The 12,519-nt window shown below is 33.6% G+C and overlaps 1 pseudogene across 1 annotated transcript in view; it reads left to right on the top strand.

Annotated features, from left to right (window-relative positions):
• The window catches only part of LOC143231754 (talin-2-like), a 160,729-nt pseudogene that overhangs the window by 31,293 nt on the left and 116,917 nt on the right, over window positions 1-12,519 (top strand). Inside the window, exons 5-7 of the transcript XR_013017160.1 lie at window positions 648-742; window positions 1,475-1,544; window positions 5,699-5,841. The product of XR_013017160.1 is annotated as a talin-2-like (transcript). The remainder of the gene's footprint in view (window positions 1-647; window positions 743-1,474; window positions 1,545-5,698; window positions 5,842-12,519) is intronic.

Raw genomic sequence — 12,519 nt, 5'->3', positions numbered from 1 at the left:
TATTTCCATTTTTTGTAGTATTTCTTCACCAGGTGATAGAAGAAGTGATCTGTGGTTTGTTAAACCTATTTCATTTCTGCATCTGATTAGAATATATCAAGTCCTTTCTGCTGTTTTAAACTGAATGACGTATCAATATGAAAATAATTTCCATTTTGCCATTTTATCTCCATATGGCCTAGTGGGTTTTGGGCCACATTATGACCCTTTGCTGAAAAGAAACTGTACTCCACACTTTGGAGCTGTCTGTGTTATTAGAGTAACAGTAAGTCTCATTATTTGATGGGAATAGCTTAAAATATGGGATGGTTGCTGTTGACTAGCTGCCTTCTCTCTAGTCTGTCATTTCTAAATTAGGGATAGTTAATGCAGATGGTCTTTACTGCATAGCTTTGCTAAAAACTCATGAAACAAGCTTCCAGATGTAACAAGCACTCTTCAGTGCTGCCTATTAGGATACAATCAGCTGGAGTATTAATGCAGTGATTCTGTTAAAATTAGCCATCAAATGAAATTCCTTTAATTTTATTTCTTATGCTACTTATTACATGCTTTAGTAAGGTTTAAAGCTGCATGTGTGTTTGTTTCTTTAAACATTGTTTTCACTTCTATTGGTCACAAAAGGCTTTGATTTGAAACTTCCACAGGAATAACAAACCATGATGAGTTTTCACTTGTGAGAGAGTTGGCTGAAGAACCAGTCAAAGATGTCTCCACCACAGGTACACTAACCCTCAGAAGGGTAAGTTCTTCATCTAATTTTGGAACTCAGAAACATCCTTGTCTTAACTAACTTTTGTAGACCTTCTTTGGTAATATTAACTGTGCCGGTGTGGTCCACATGTAGCACCATATTGTCTGTGCTGGTGTGGTCCACATGTAGCATCTTATTGACTGTGCTGGTGTGGCCCACATGTAGCATCTTATTGACTGTGCTGGTGTGGTCCACATGTAGCACCATATTGGCTGTGCTGGTGTGGCCCACATGTAGCACCATATTGGCTGTGCTGGTGTGGTCCAAATGTAGCATCTTATTGGCTGTGCTTGTGTGGTCCACATAGAGCATCTTATTGACTGTGCTGGTGTGGCCCACATGTAGGATCTTATTGGCTGTGCTGGTGTGGTCCACATAGAGCATTATATTAAGTAATGTTTTGTTGTATTTTTCATGCTGGAGCATTCAGTGTAAGGAAGTGACAAAATAAAACTGTAAAATCAGTCATTTATAGCGAATCCCAGTAACAGCTTGTGAGATGAGTAACAGTATCAGTGTTATTTTAGTTTCTGTCTACTTTTGTGACTCATATTTTATCAGGGAACTTGTTGGTTAGAAACTGATGCACGCACCACAAGCAACTTGGTGCACAAGTATTTTAGAAAAGTGTATTTAGAGAAAAAAAAGTCACAAGTTAATAAGAGTAAGTGGTGTAGTTTGAAGTATAAATTACTTGAGAAATAATCCGTTTTTTATCAGGAAAAGAAGGATAAAGATAGAGACCAGAAAATGGAACAGTTGAAAAAGAAACTAAAAACTGATGACGACTGTAAGTCTAGACCAATAATTAGTTTATTGTTTCAATAGATTATTACTGAAATGTGTAGATTTATGTGACTTATTATTGTAATATTGTTCATGTTTTATTCTGTTTCATGTTTTTGTGTTTCTGTTCATTACTGTTTTAACTTATTTTTTGTCTGTATGGTTATTAGTTCCATCATGGAGTCTCCTGGACTTCATATTGACCAAATGACCAGTTTCTCCACTGCGCCATGTGGTTTTTTTCTCAGCACTGGGGTATAAACCATATCACCCACAAAATAACATAGATAATTTATTTTTGAAGTTCAAACACAAAGACGTCATTCGTCCCTGATTTAGACTTTTGTAGAAATAACATTTTTTTATAAACATCTTTTCTTTCACTGCGTTAAATGTGTTCTTATCCTTCATTGTTGATCATTCAACTGTTGTTGCTCAGTTTGTTGAAGTTATCCCTGATTCTAAGTGACCATTAGAGTATACATTTGTTGCCTAGCTTCATGATGGCTATCTTCAAGGAACACTGTGTTCAACCTGTATGCTTTATGTATGTATTAACCTGCTATTATTATCATGTAAGTTTATATGGCTCAGGATGGCCAGTGAGTAAGGTTCTAATTCACCCCTCACACCAAACATGTTTGCCCTTTCAGCCATTTGAGCAATACAATGTAATGGTAAATCCCACTATTCATTGGTAAAAGAGTAGCCCAAGAGTTGGCAGTGAGTGGTGATGACTAGCTGCCTTCCCTCTTGTCTTTCACTACTAAATTAGGGACAGCTAATGCAGATAGCCCTCGTGTAGCTAAGTGCAAAATTCGAAACAAACTAAGTTTACATAAACATGGTGTATATTTTGTCACCTGCATCTAGATCTACCAGTCCAAAGATTCTGCTTCAAAGGTTAAACGTCGTGCCTCTTGACATTTCATTTCTTGATATATTCACTTTTGATGTTATAATATTGTCATTAAACTGTTGTTTCCATCTTACTTTGCAGAACTGAAACAAATTATCAGTAACGTCTTTTTTTTCCTTTTTTTGGTTTGTTACTCCTTTTGTTTATAAACTTTGTTCGTTGCCAAACTTCTGGCCAGATACTTTTGTTAATGACTTCCAAGATGGCAGATACTAAAATACTGTTGAACAGAGTGTGAAAGCTCACACACCTTTTTACTTTACTTTAATTTTGTTTACTTCATCTACCATCTTTATCTATACTGATCTCTGTGATGGTTACCCAGTTGAGTGTGTGTACTGATATCTGTGGTGGTTATCCAGTTGAGTGTGTGTACTGATCTCTGTGGTGGTTACCCAGTTGAGTGTGTGTACTGATCTCTGTGGTGGTTACCCAGTTGAGTGTGTATACTGATCTCTGTGGTGGTTACTTTGTTCTGTCTACATCATCTTGCTGAAATGAAGTGTTAGTTTTAACTGATGCTTGTTTTCAACCTCATCAATGATGGTTTTTATCTCAGAATGTACTATAAATGTTATAGTAGTGGGATGTACTGTAAATCTTAGGGTAGTCACTAAATGGTTTATTTGGAAGTTCCACTTCATTGTTTATATACTTCTTATCAGAGAGTACAAGTGCTAGATGGTTTACTTGTTTTTTTATTTGGAAGTTCCACTTCATTGTTTATATACTTCTTATTAGAGAGTACAAGTGCTAGATGGTTTACTTGTTTTTCTGTTGAAGATATTGAGATTAACTTCGAATTTTATCCAGAAACCTTCTGAAGAAGTATAGACTCTCTATCTGTCACTCATTGTATTTGCCTTTTTGAGGTTTAGTGGTGCTTAGAATTAATACCCACTTAAGTAGTTAGTCATTATTATTAGACGTGTTTCACTATACTTCAAATTGGATCAGACTAAACTGAACATATTGGCTTTCCACACTTGAAATTTGTGGTTTTTTTATCGCATGACTGTCTGTGTGGCAATTTTAGTGTTACCTCTTCTCTGAGGAAGGAGATGAATCTTCATCAGGATTTCTTCAGTAGTTGAAGATGATTTTTCATATCGGGACTCGTAACTGACCTTGGGCGAATCTTTAATGAGCCAGTCCATTCTTAGTGTGAAGCTATGTTGGTATAGTTATCTTGTTGCTAGTTTCTTTCCCTGGTGAGCTTTCGTCTTATTCTCTAGGAGTAGCGTGTAAAGAATCCGCCTAATTTTTAATGACACAATTGACATCTGTATGCTCAAAATTAATATTTTTATTTTAAAATGAGATTTGAAAAGATGATTGACTCTACTATGAAGATCACAGTTTCTTTTCCTCATATGTTAGAATTTAGAAAAAATGGTCAAATGTGGTTGGACGTTGATAAGAAACACATATGCCTAAACCTATTTAGACTACAGTTCTTCCTGTAGAAAGGTGACTGTCAGGTAATATTTTTATATGAACAAGGATTTGTAGTTATTGGCTCTCTAAAGAGGAGGACGTTACAAGGTCAACGAACATAGCTACTAAAATCTGTCTTGTTGCAGTATCAGCAGCTATAAATTATAGTAAACATGTTTCCATTTAGTTTCTCAAACAGTGACTGAACTTGGAATATTTTAGTTATGATGTGAAATAAGTTACATTGGATACTTTCTAATTTTGTATATTATTTAATATTTTATAATAGTGTATATTATTTAACATTTTCTTATCTTGTGTATCATTTAATATTTTCTTATCTTGTATATTATTTAACATTTTCTTATCTTGTATATTAGAAAATATTAAATCATATATTTGAGCAAATAAATGGCAGATGGATTTTAATTATAATAAATGCAAGATAATGGATGTGGATTGTCATCATTTGAATGTGAATAGCCTAGAGTGTTGTGAAAGAAAAGATTCTTGGTATAAAAGTTGATCAGTCTCTAAAGCCATCAAAACACCTTCCTGTTGCTAGTGGTTGGACAAATAGGATTTTAGATTGTATTTACAGAAATATTGAATACTAGTCTAAAGAAGTTATGGTTTCATTGTATAGGTTGCTGGTTAGGCCACATTTGAAATATTGTATTTAGTCTTGGGCTTCTTACTGTAGTAAAGACATCGAATTGCTGAAAAAGATTCAGAGGAGGGCTACCAAAATGGTGCCTGGGATGCAGGGGTTGTCATATAAGGAAAGATTATGATCCTTAGAATTGTTTTCTATGGAAAGAAAAAGAGTTAGTGAGGACTTGCTGGAAATGTTAATGGTGTAAATTATGTTGATTCATCAACATTTTTCATACTCAACAGCAAGAATTATAAAACTAAGGCACACAAATATAGATTTTAGCACGGTAGAAGCCATTTTCAGCTAAGATAAGTTTATTTTTCAAATAGGTTGGTTGGCCTGTGAAATGGATTACCTTCAGATGTTGTGGGGGCAGTAAATTTGAGTTTAAAAAAAGCTTAATAGATGTATGAATGATTAGGGCTAGCTGTATTAATAGATGTATGAATGATTAGGGCTAGCTGTAATAATAGATGTATGAATGATTAGGGCTAGCTGTATTAATAGATGTATGAATGATTAGGGCTAGCTGTATTAATAGATGTATGAATGATTAGGGCTAGCTGTAATAATAGATGTATGAATGATTAGGGCTAGCTGTAATAATAGATGTATGAATGATTAGGGCTAGCTGTATTAATAGATGTATGAATGATTAGGGCTAGCTGTAATAATAGATGTATGAATGATAAGGGCTGGCTGTACTTTTTTTCATTTTTAAATTAATTTATTCAGTAGAGTGAGTTTGGCTTAGAGGATAGGACAACTGATATAGACCAACAGGTCAATAAACATTATGTTTTGTTATATCATTTAATGTTTTTCAAGTAAAGAACCAAACAGTTCCTCTTTTGTCTCTTTCTGACTTCTGTTTTTTTATCTATAAATCTTCTTCAAACCTCATAGAAGGAACTGTTTTCAACATGTGTAAAACATTAGTACAGGTTACATTAATGACAAAGAATATTTTTAGATATTTTGAGGACTTTGTAAATATTACTTAGAACTCAGTATACACTTCGACATAATCATCTGTCGTACAATCATTTTATGTTATTTATGCTTTAAGGGAACTTTAATATTAATAGAATTATTCTCAGTTTATTGTTCAATCTTTTGTTCTGCCCCTCGTTTTTTAATGTAGTAAATTGGGTCGACCATTCAAAGACTTTGAGAGAACAAGGTATAAAAGAGGAAGAAACCCTCTTGCTACGACGAAAGTTTTTCTTTTCTGACCAGAATGTTGACTCCAGGGATCCTGTTCAGTTAAATTTATTGTATGTTCAGGTATGTGTGTGTATGTTTATAAACTGTATGGTGTGTATTGGTTATCTACACAGGCATCTGTTCAGTTTTTACAATCATATGGTGTTTCAAATTTCAAAATTCTTATTTAAAAATATTAGATGTTATGTTTTAGTAATTGGTTGAATGTTAATGTTTATTTTACTGTTTGTAGGCATGTTCCATTTCATTTTGATATTCTTTTCATTGAACATTATTTTACAGAAAGGTATATGTGTGTGTATACTTCCTGTTTAAAGATATTTTAAATTACATTTTAGTGTCAATAGCATATTTTTATCAGAAGTTCCTGTTACTGATTGTCTTAGTTTGTGTCAGAACAAAAGAAAAAAACCTGTTGTAATAATAGTTCATTTATTTCTGTTTAGAAATTAATTTGTGCAGTGGTGCAATTCTTGTTAAAAAGTATTGGAATACACAGTGTGATTACATGTATGTTTGTATTTGTTTGGGTTGATAATCACAGCAGGTTTTGTTGTTGTTCATTGTAATACACAGTGTTGTACCATGTAAGTTTGTATTTGCTTGGGTTGATAATCACACTAGGTTTTGTTGTTGTGCATTGTAATACACAGTGTTGTACAATGTAAGGTTGTATTTGTTTGGGTTGATAATCACACTAGGTTTTGTTGTTGTTCATTGTAATACACAGTGTTGTACAATGTAAGGTTGTATTTGTTTGGGTTGATAATCACAGTACGTTTTGTTGTTGTTCATTGTAATACACAGTGTTGTACCATGTAAGTTTGTATTTGTTTGGGGTTGATAATCACACTAGGTTTTGTTGTTGTTCATTGTAATACACAGTATGGTACCATGTAAGGTTGTATTTGTTTGGGGTTGATAATCACAGCAGGTTTTGTTGTTGTTCATTGTAATACACAGTGTGGTACCATGTAAGTTTGTATTTCTTAGGGGTTGATAATCACACTAGGTTTTGTTGTTGTTCATTGTAATACACTGTGTGGTACCATGTAAGGTTGTATTTGTTTGGGTTGATAATCACACTAGGTTTTGTTGTTGTTCATTGTAATACACAGTGTGGTACCATGTAAGTTTGTATTTGTTTGGGTTGATAATCACACTAGGTTTTGTTGTTGTTCATTGTAATACACAGTGTTGTACCATGTAAGTTTGTATTTGTTTGGGGTTGATAATCACACTAGGTTTTGTTGTTGTTCATTGTAATACACAGTGTTGTACAATGTAAGGTTGTATTTGTTTGGGTTGATAATCACAGCAGGTTTTGTTGTTGTTCATTGTAATACACAGTGTTGTACAATGTAAGTTTGTATTTGTTTGGGTTGATAATCACAGCAGGTTTTGTTGTTGTTCATTGTAATACACAGTGTGGTACCATGTAAGTTTGTATTTGTTTGGGTTGATAATCACAGTAGGTTTTGTTGTTGTTCATTGTAATACACAGTGTTGTACAATGTAAGGTTGTATTTGTTTGGGGTTGATAATCACACTAGGTTTTGTTGTTGTTCATTGTAATACACAGTGTTGTACAATGTAAGGTTGTATTTGTTTGGGTTGATAATCACACTAGGTTTTGTTGTTGTTCATTGTAATACACAGTGTTGTACAATGTAAGGTTGTATTTGTTTGGGTTGATAATCACAGTAGGTTTTGTTGTTGTTCATTGTAATACACAGTGTTGTACCATGTAAGGTTGTATTTGTTTGGGGTTGATAATCACAGCAGGTTTTGTTGTTGTTCATTGTAATACACAGTGTGGTACCATGTAAGTTTGTATTTGTTTGGGTTGATAATCACAGTAGGTTTTGTTGTTGTTCATTGTAATACACAGTGTGGTACCATGTAAGTTGGTATTTGTTTGGGGTTGATAATCACACTAGGTTTTGTTGTTGTTCATTGTAATACACAGTGTTGTACAATGTAAGGTTGTATTTGTTTGGGTTGATAATCACAATAGGTTTTGTTGTTGTTCATTGTAATACACAGTGTGGTACCATGTAAGTTTGTATTTGGGGTTGATAATCACACTAGGTTTTGTTGTTGTTCATTGTAATATATAGTGTGGTACCATGTAAGTTTGTATTTGTTTGGGGTTGATAATCACACTAGGTTTTGTTGTTGTTCATTGTAATATATAGTGTGGTACCATGTAAGTTTGTATTTGTTTGGGGTTGATAATCACACTAGGTTTTGTTGTTGTTCATTGTAATACACAGTGTTGTACCATGTAAGTTTGTATTTGTTTGGGGTTGATAATCACACTAGGTTTTGTTGTTGTTCATTGTAATACACAGTGTTTACCATGTAAGGTTGTATTTGTTTGGGGTTGATAATCACAGCAGGTTTTGTTGTTGTTCATTGTAATACACAGTGTGGTACCATGTAAGTTTGTATTTGTTTGGGTTGATAATCACAGTAGGTTTTGTTGTTGTTCATTGTAATACACAGTGTGGTACCATGTAAGTTGGTATTTGTTTGGGGTTGATAATCACACTAGGTTTTGTTGTTGTTCATTGTAATACACAGTGTTGTACCATGTAAGTTTGTATTTGTTTGGGGTTGATAATCACACTAGGTTTTGTTGTTGTTCATTGTAATATATAGTGTGGTACCATGTAAGTGTGTATTTGTTTGGGTTGATAATCACAATAGGTTTTGTTGTTGTTCATTGTAATACACAGTGTGGTACCATGTAAGTTTGTATTTGTTTGGGGTTGATAATCACACTAGGTTTTGTTGTTGTTCATTGTAATATATAGTGTGGTACCATGTAAGTTTGTATTTGTTTGGGGTTGATAATCACACTAGGTTTTGTTGTTGTTCATTGTAATATATAGTGTGGTACCATGTAAGTTTGTATTTGTTTGGGGTTGATAATCACACTAGGTTTTGTTGTTGTTCATTGTAATACACAGTGTTGTACCATGTAAGTTTGTATTTGTTTGGGGTTGATAATCACACTAGGTTTTGTTGTTGTTCATTGTAATACACAGTGTGGTACCATGTAAGTTTGTATTTGTTTGGGGTTGATAATCACACTAGGTTTTGTTGTTGTTCATTGTAATACACAGTGTGGTACCATGTAAGTTTGTATTTGTTTGGGGTTGATAATCACACTAGATTTTGTTGTTGTTCATTGTAATATATAGTGTTGTACCATGTAAGTTTGTATTTGTTTGGGGTTGATAATCACAGTAGGTTTTGTTGTTGTTCATTGTAATACACAGTGTTGTACCATGTAAGTTTGTATTTGTTTGGGGTTGATAATCACACTAGGTTTTGTTGTTGTTCATTGTAATACACAGTGTGGTACCATGTAAGTTTGTATTTGTTTGGGGTTGATAATCACACTAGGTTTTGTTGTTGTTCATTGTAATACACAGTGTGGTACCATGTAAGTTTGTATTTGTTTGGGGTTGATAATCACACTAGGTTTTGTTGTTGTTCATTGTAATACACAGTATGGTACCATGCAAGTTTGTATTTGTTTGGGGTTGATAATCACACTAGGTTTTGTTGTTGTTCATTGTAATACACAGTGTGGTACCATGTAAGTTTGTATTTGTTTGGGGTTGATAATTACACTAGGTTTTGTTGTTGTTCATTGTAATACACAGTGTTGTACAATGTAAGGTTGTATTTGTTTGGGTTGATAATCACACTAGGTTTTGTTGTTGTTCATTGTAATACACAGTGTTGTACAATGTAAGGTTGTAATTGTTTGGGTTGATAATCACAGTAGGTTTTGTTGTTGTTCATTGTAATACACAGTGTTGTACCATGTAAGGTTGTATTTGTTTGGGGTTGATAATCACAGCAGGTTTTGTTGTTGTTCATTGTAATACACAGTGTGGCACCATGTAAGTTTGTATTTGTTTGGGTTGATAATCACAGTAGGTTTTGTTGTTGTTCATTGTAATACACAGTGTGGTACCATGTAAGTTGGTATTTGTTTGGGGTTGATAATCACACTAGGTTTTGTTGTTGTTCATTGTAATACACAGTGTTGTACCATGTAAGTTTGTATTTGTTTGGGGTTGATAATCACACTAGGTTTTGTTGTTGTTCATTGTAATATATAGTGTGGTACCATGTAAGTGTGTATTTGTTTGGGTTGATAATCACAATAGGTTTTGTTGTTGTTCATTGTAATACACAGTGTGGTACCATGTAAGTTTGTATTTGTTTGGGGTTGATAATCACACTAGGTTTTGTTGTTGTTCATTGTAATATATAGTGTGGCACCATGTAAGTTTGTATTTGTTTGGGGTTGATAATCACACTAGGTTTTGTTGTTGTTCATTGTAATATATAGTGTGGTACCATGTAAGTTTGTATTTGTTTGGGGTTGATAATCACACTAGGTTTTGTTGTTGTTCATTGTAATACACAGTGTTGTACCATGTAAGTTTGTATTTGTTTGGGGTTGATAATCACACTAGGTTTTGTTGTTGTTCATTGTAATACACAGTGTGGTACCATGTAAGTTTGTATTTGTTTGGGGTTGATAATCACACTAGGTTTTGTTGTTGTTCATTGTAATACACAGTGTGGTACCATGTAAGTTTGTATTTGTTTGGGGTTGATAATCACACTAGGTTTTGTTGTTGTTCATTGTAATATATAGTGTTGTACCATGTAAGTTTGTATTTGTTTGGGGTTGATAATCACAGTAGGTTTTGTTGTTGTTCATTGTAATACACAGTGTTGTACCATGTAAGTTTGTATTTGTTTGGGGTTGATAATCACACTAGGTTTTGTTGTTGTTCATTGTAATACACAGTGTGGTACCATGTAAGTTTGTATTTGTTTGGGGTTGATAATCACAGTAGGTTTTGTTGTTGTTCATTGTAATACACAGTGTGGTACCATGTAAGTTTGTATTTGTTTGGGGTTGATAATCACACTAGGTTTTGTTGTTGTTCATTGTAATACACAGTGTGGTACCATGTAAGTTTGTATTTGTTTGGGGTTGATAATCACACTAGGTTTTGTTGTTGTTCATTGTAATATATAGTGTTGTACCATGTAAGTTTGTATTTGTTTGGGGTTGATAATCACAGTAGGTTTTGTTGTTGTTCATTGTAATATACAGTGTTGTACCATGTAAGTTTGTATTTGTTTGGGGTTGATAATCACACTAGGTTTTGTTGTTGTTCATTGTAATACAGTGTGGTACCATGTAAGTTTGTATTTGTTTGGGGTTGATAATCACACTAGGTTTTGTTGTTGTTCATTGTAATACACAGTGTGGTACCATGTAAGTTTGTATTTGTTTGGGTTGATAATCACACTAGGTTTTGTTGTTGTTCATTGTAATACACAGTATGGTACCATGCAAGTTTGTATTTGTTTGGGGTTGATAATCACACTAGGTTTTGTTGTTGTTCATTGTAATACACAGTGTGGTACCATGTAAGTTTGTATTTGTTTGGGGTTGATAATTACACTAGGTTTTGTTGTTGTTCATTGTAATACACAGTGTTGTACAATGTAAGGTTGTATTTGTTTGGGTTGATAATCACACTAGGTTTTGTTGTTGTTCATTGTAATACACAGTGTTGTACAATGTAAGGTTGTAATTGTTTGGGTTGATAATCACAGTAGGTTTTGTTGTTGTTCATTGTAATACACAGTGTTGTACCATGTAAGGTTGTATTTGTTTGGGGTTGATAATCACAGCAGGTTTTGTTGTTGTTCATTGTAATACACAGTGTGGTACCATGTAAGTTTGTATTTGTTTGGGTTGATAATCACAGTAGGTTTTGTTGTTGTTCATTGTAATACACAGTGTGGTACCATGTAAGTTGGTATTTGTTTGGGGTTGATAATCACACTAGGTTTTGTTGTTGTTCATTGTAATACACAGTGTTGTACCATGTAAGTTTGTATTTGTTTGGGGTTGATAATCACACTAGGTTTTGTTGTTGTTCATTGTAATATATAGTGTGGTACCATGTAAGTGTGTATTTGTTTGGGTTGATAATCACAATAGGTTTTGTTGTTGTTCATTGTAATACACAGTGTGGTACCATGTAAGTTTGTATTTGTTTGGGGTTGATAATCACACTAGGTTTTGTTGTTGTTCATTGTAATATATAGTGTGGTACCATGTAAGTTTGTATTTGTTTGGGGTTGATAATCACACTAGGTTTTGTTGTTGTTCATTGTAATATATAGTGTGGTACCATGTAAGTTTGTATTTGTTTGGGGTTGATAATCACACTAGGTTTTGTTGTTGTTCATTGTAATACACAGTGTTGTACCATGTAAGTTTGTATTTGTTTGGGGTTGATAATCACACTAGGTTTTGTTGTTGTTCATTGTAATACACAGTGTGGTACCATGTAAGTTTGTATTTGTTTGGGGTTGATAATCACACTAGGTTTTGTTGTTGTTCATTGTAATACACAGTGTGGTACCATGTAAGTTTGTATTTGTTTGGGGTTGATAATCACACTAGGTTTTGTTGTTGTTCATTGTAATATATAGTGTTGTACCATGTAAGTTTGTATTTGTTTGGGGTTGATAATCACAGTAGGTTTTGTTGTTGTTCATTGTAATACACAGTGTTGTACCATGTAAGTTTGTATTTGTTTGGGGTTGATAATCACACTAGGTTTTGTTGTTGTTCATTGTAATACAGTGTGGTACCATGTAAGTTTGTATTTGTTTGGG

Source organism: Tachypleus tridentatus, chromosome 11, assembly GCF_004210375.1.
Source record: "Tachypleus tridentatus isolate NWPU-2018 chromosome 11, ASM421037v1, whole genome shotgun sequence".
NCBI lineage: Eukaryota > Metazoa > Arthropoda > Merostomata > Xiphosura > Limulidae > Tachypleus > Tachypleus tridentatus.
Note: the sequence above shows the minus strand (reverse complement) of the source record. Positions and strands in the feature narration are given on the sequence as shown.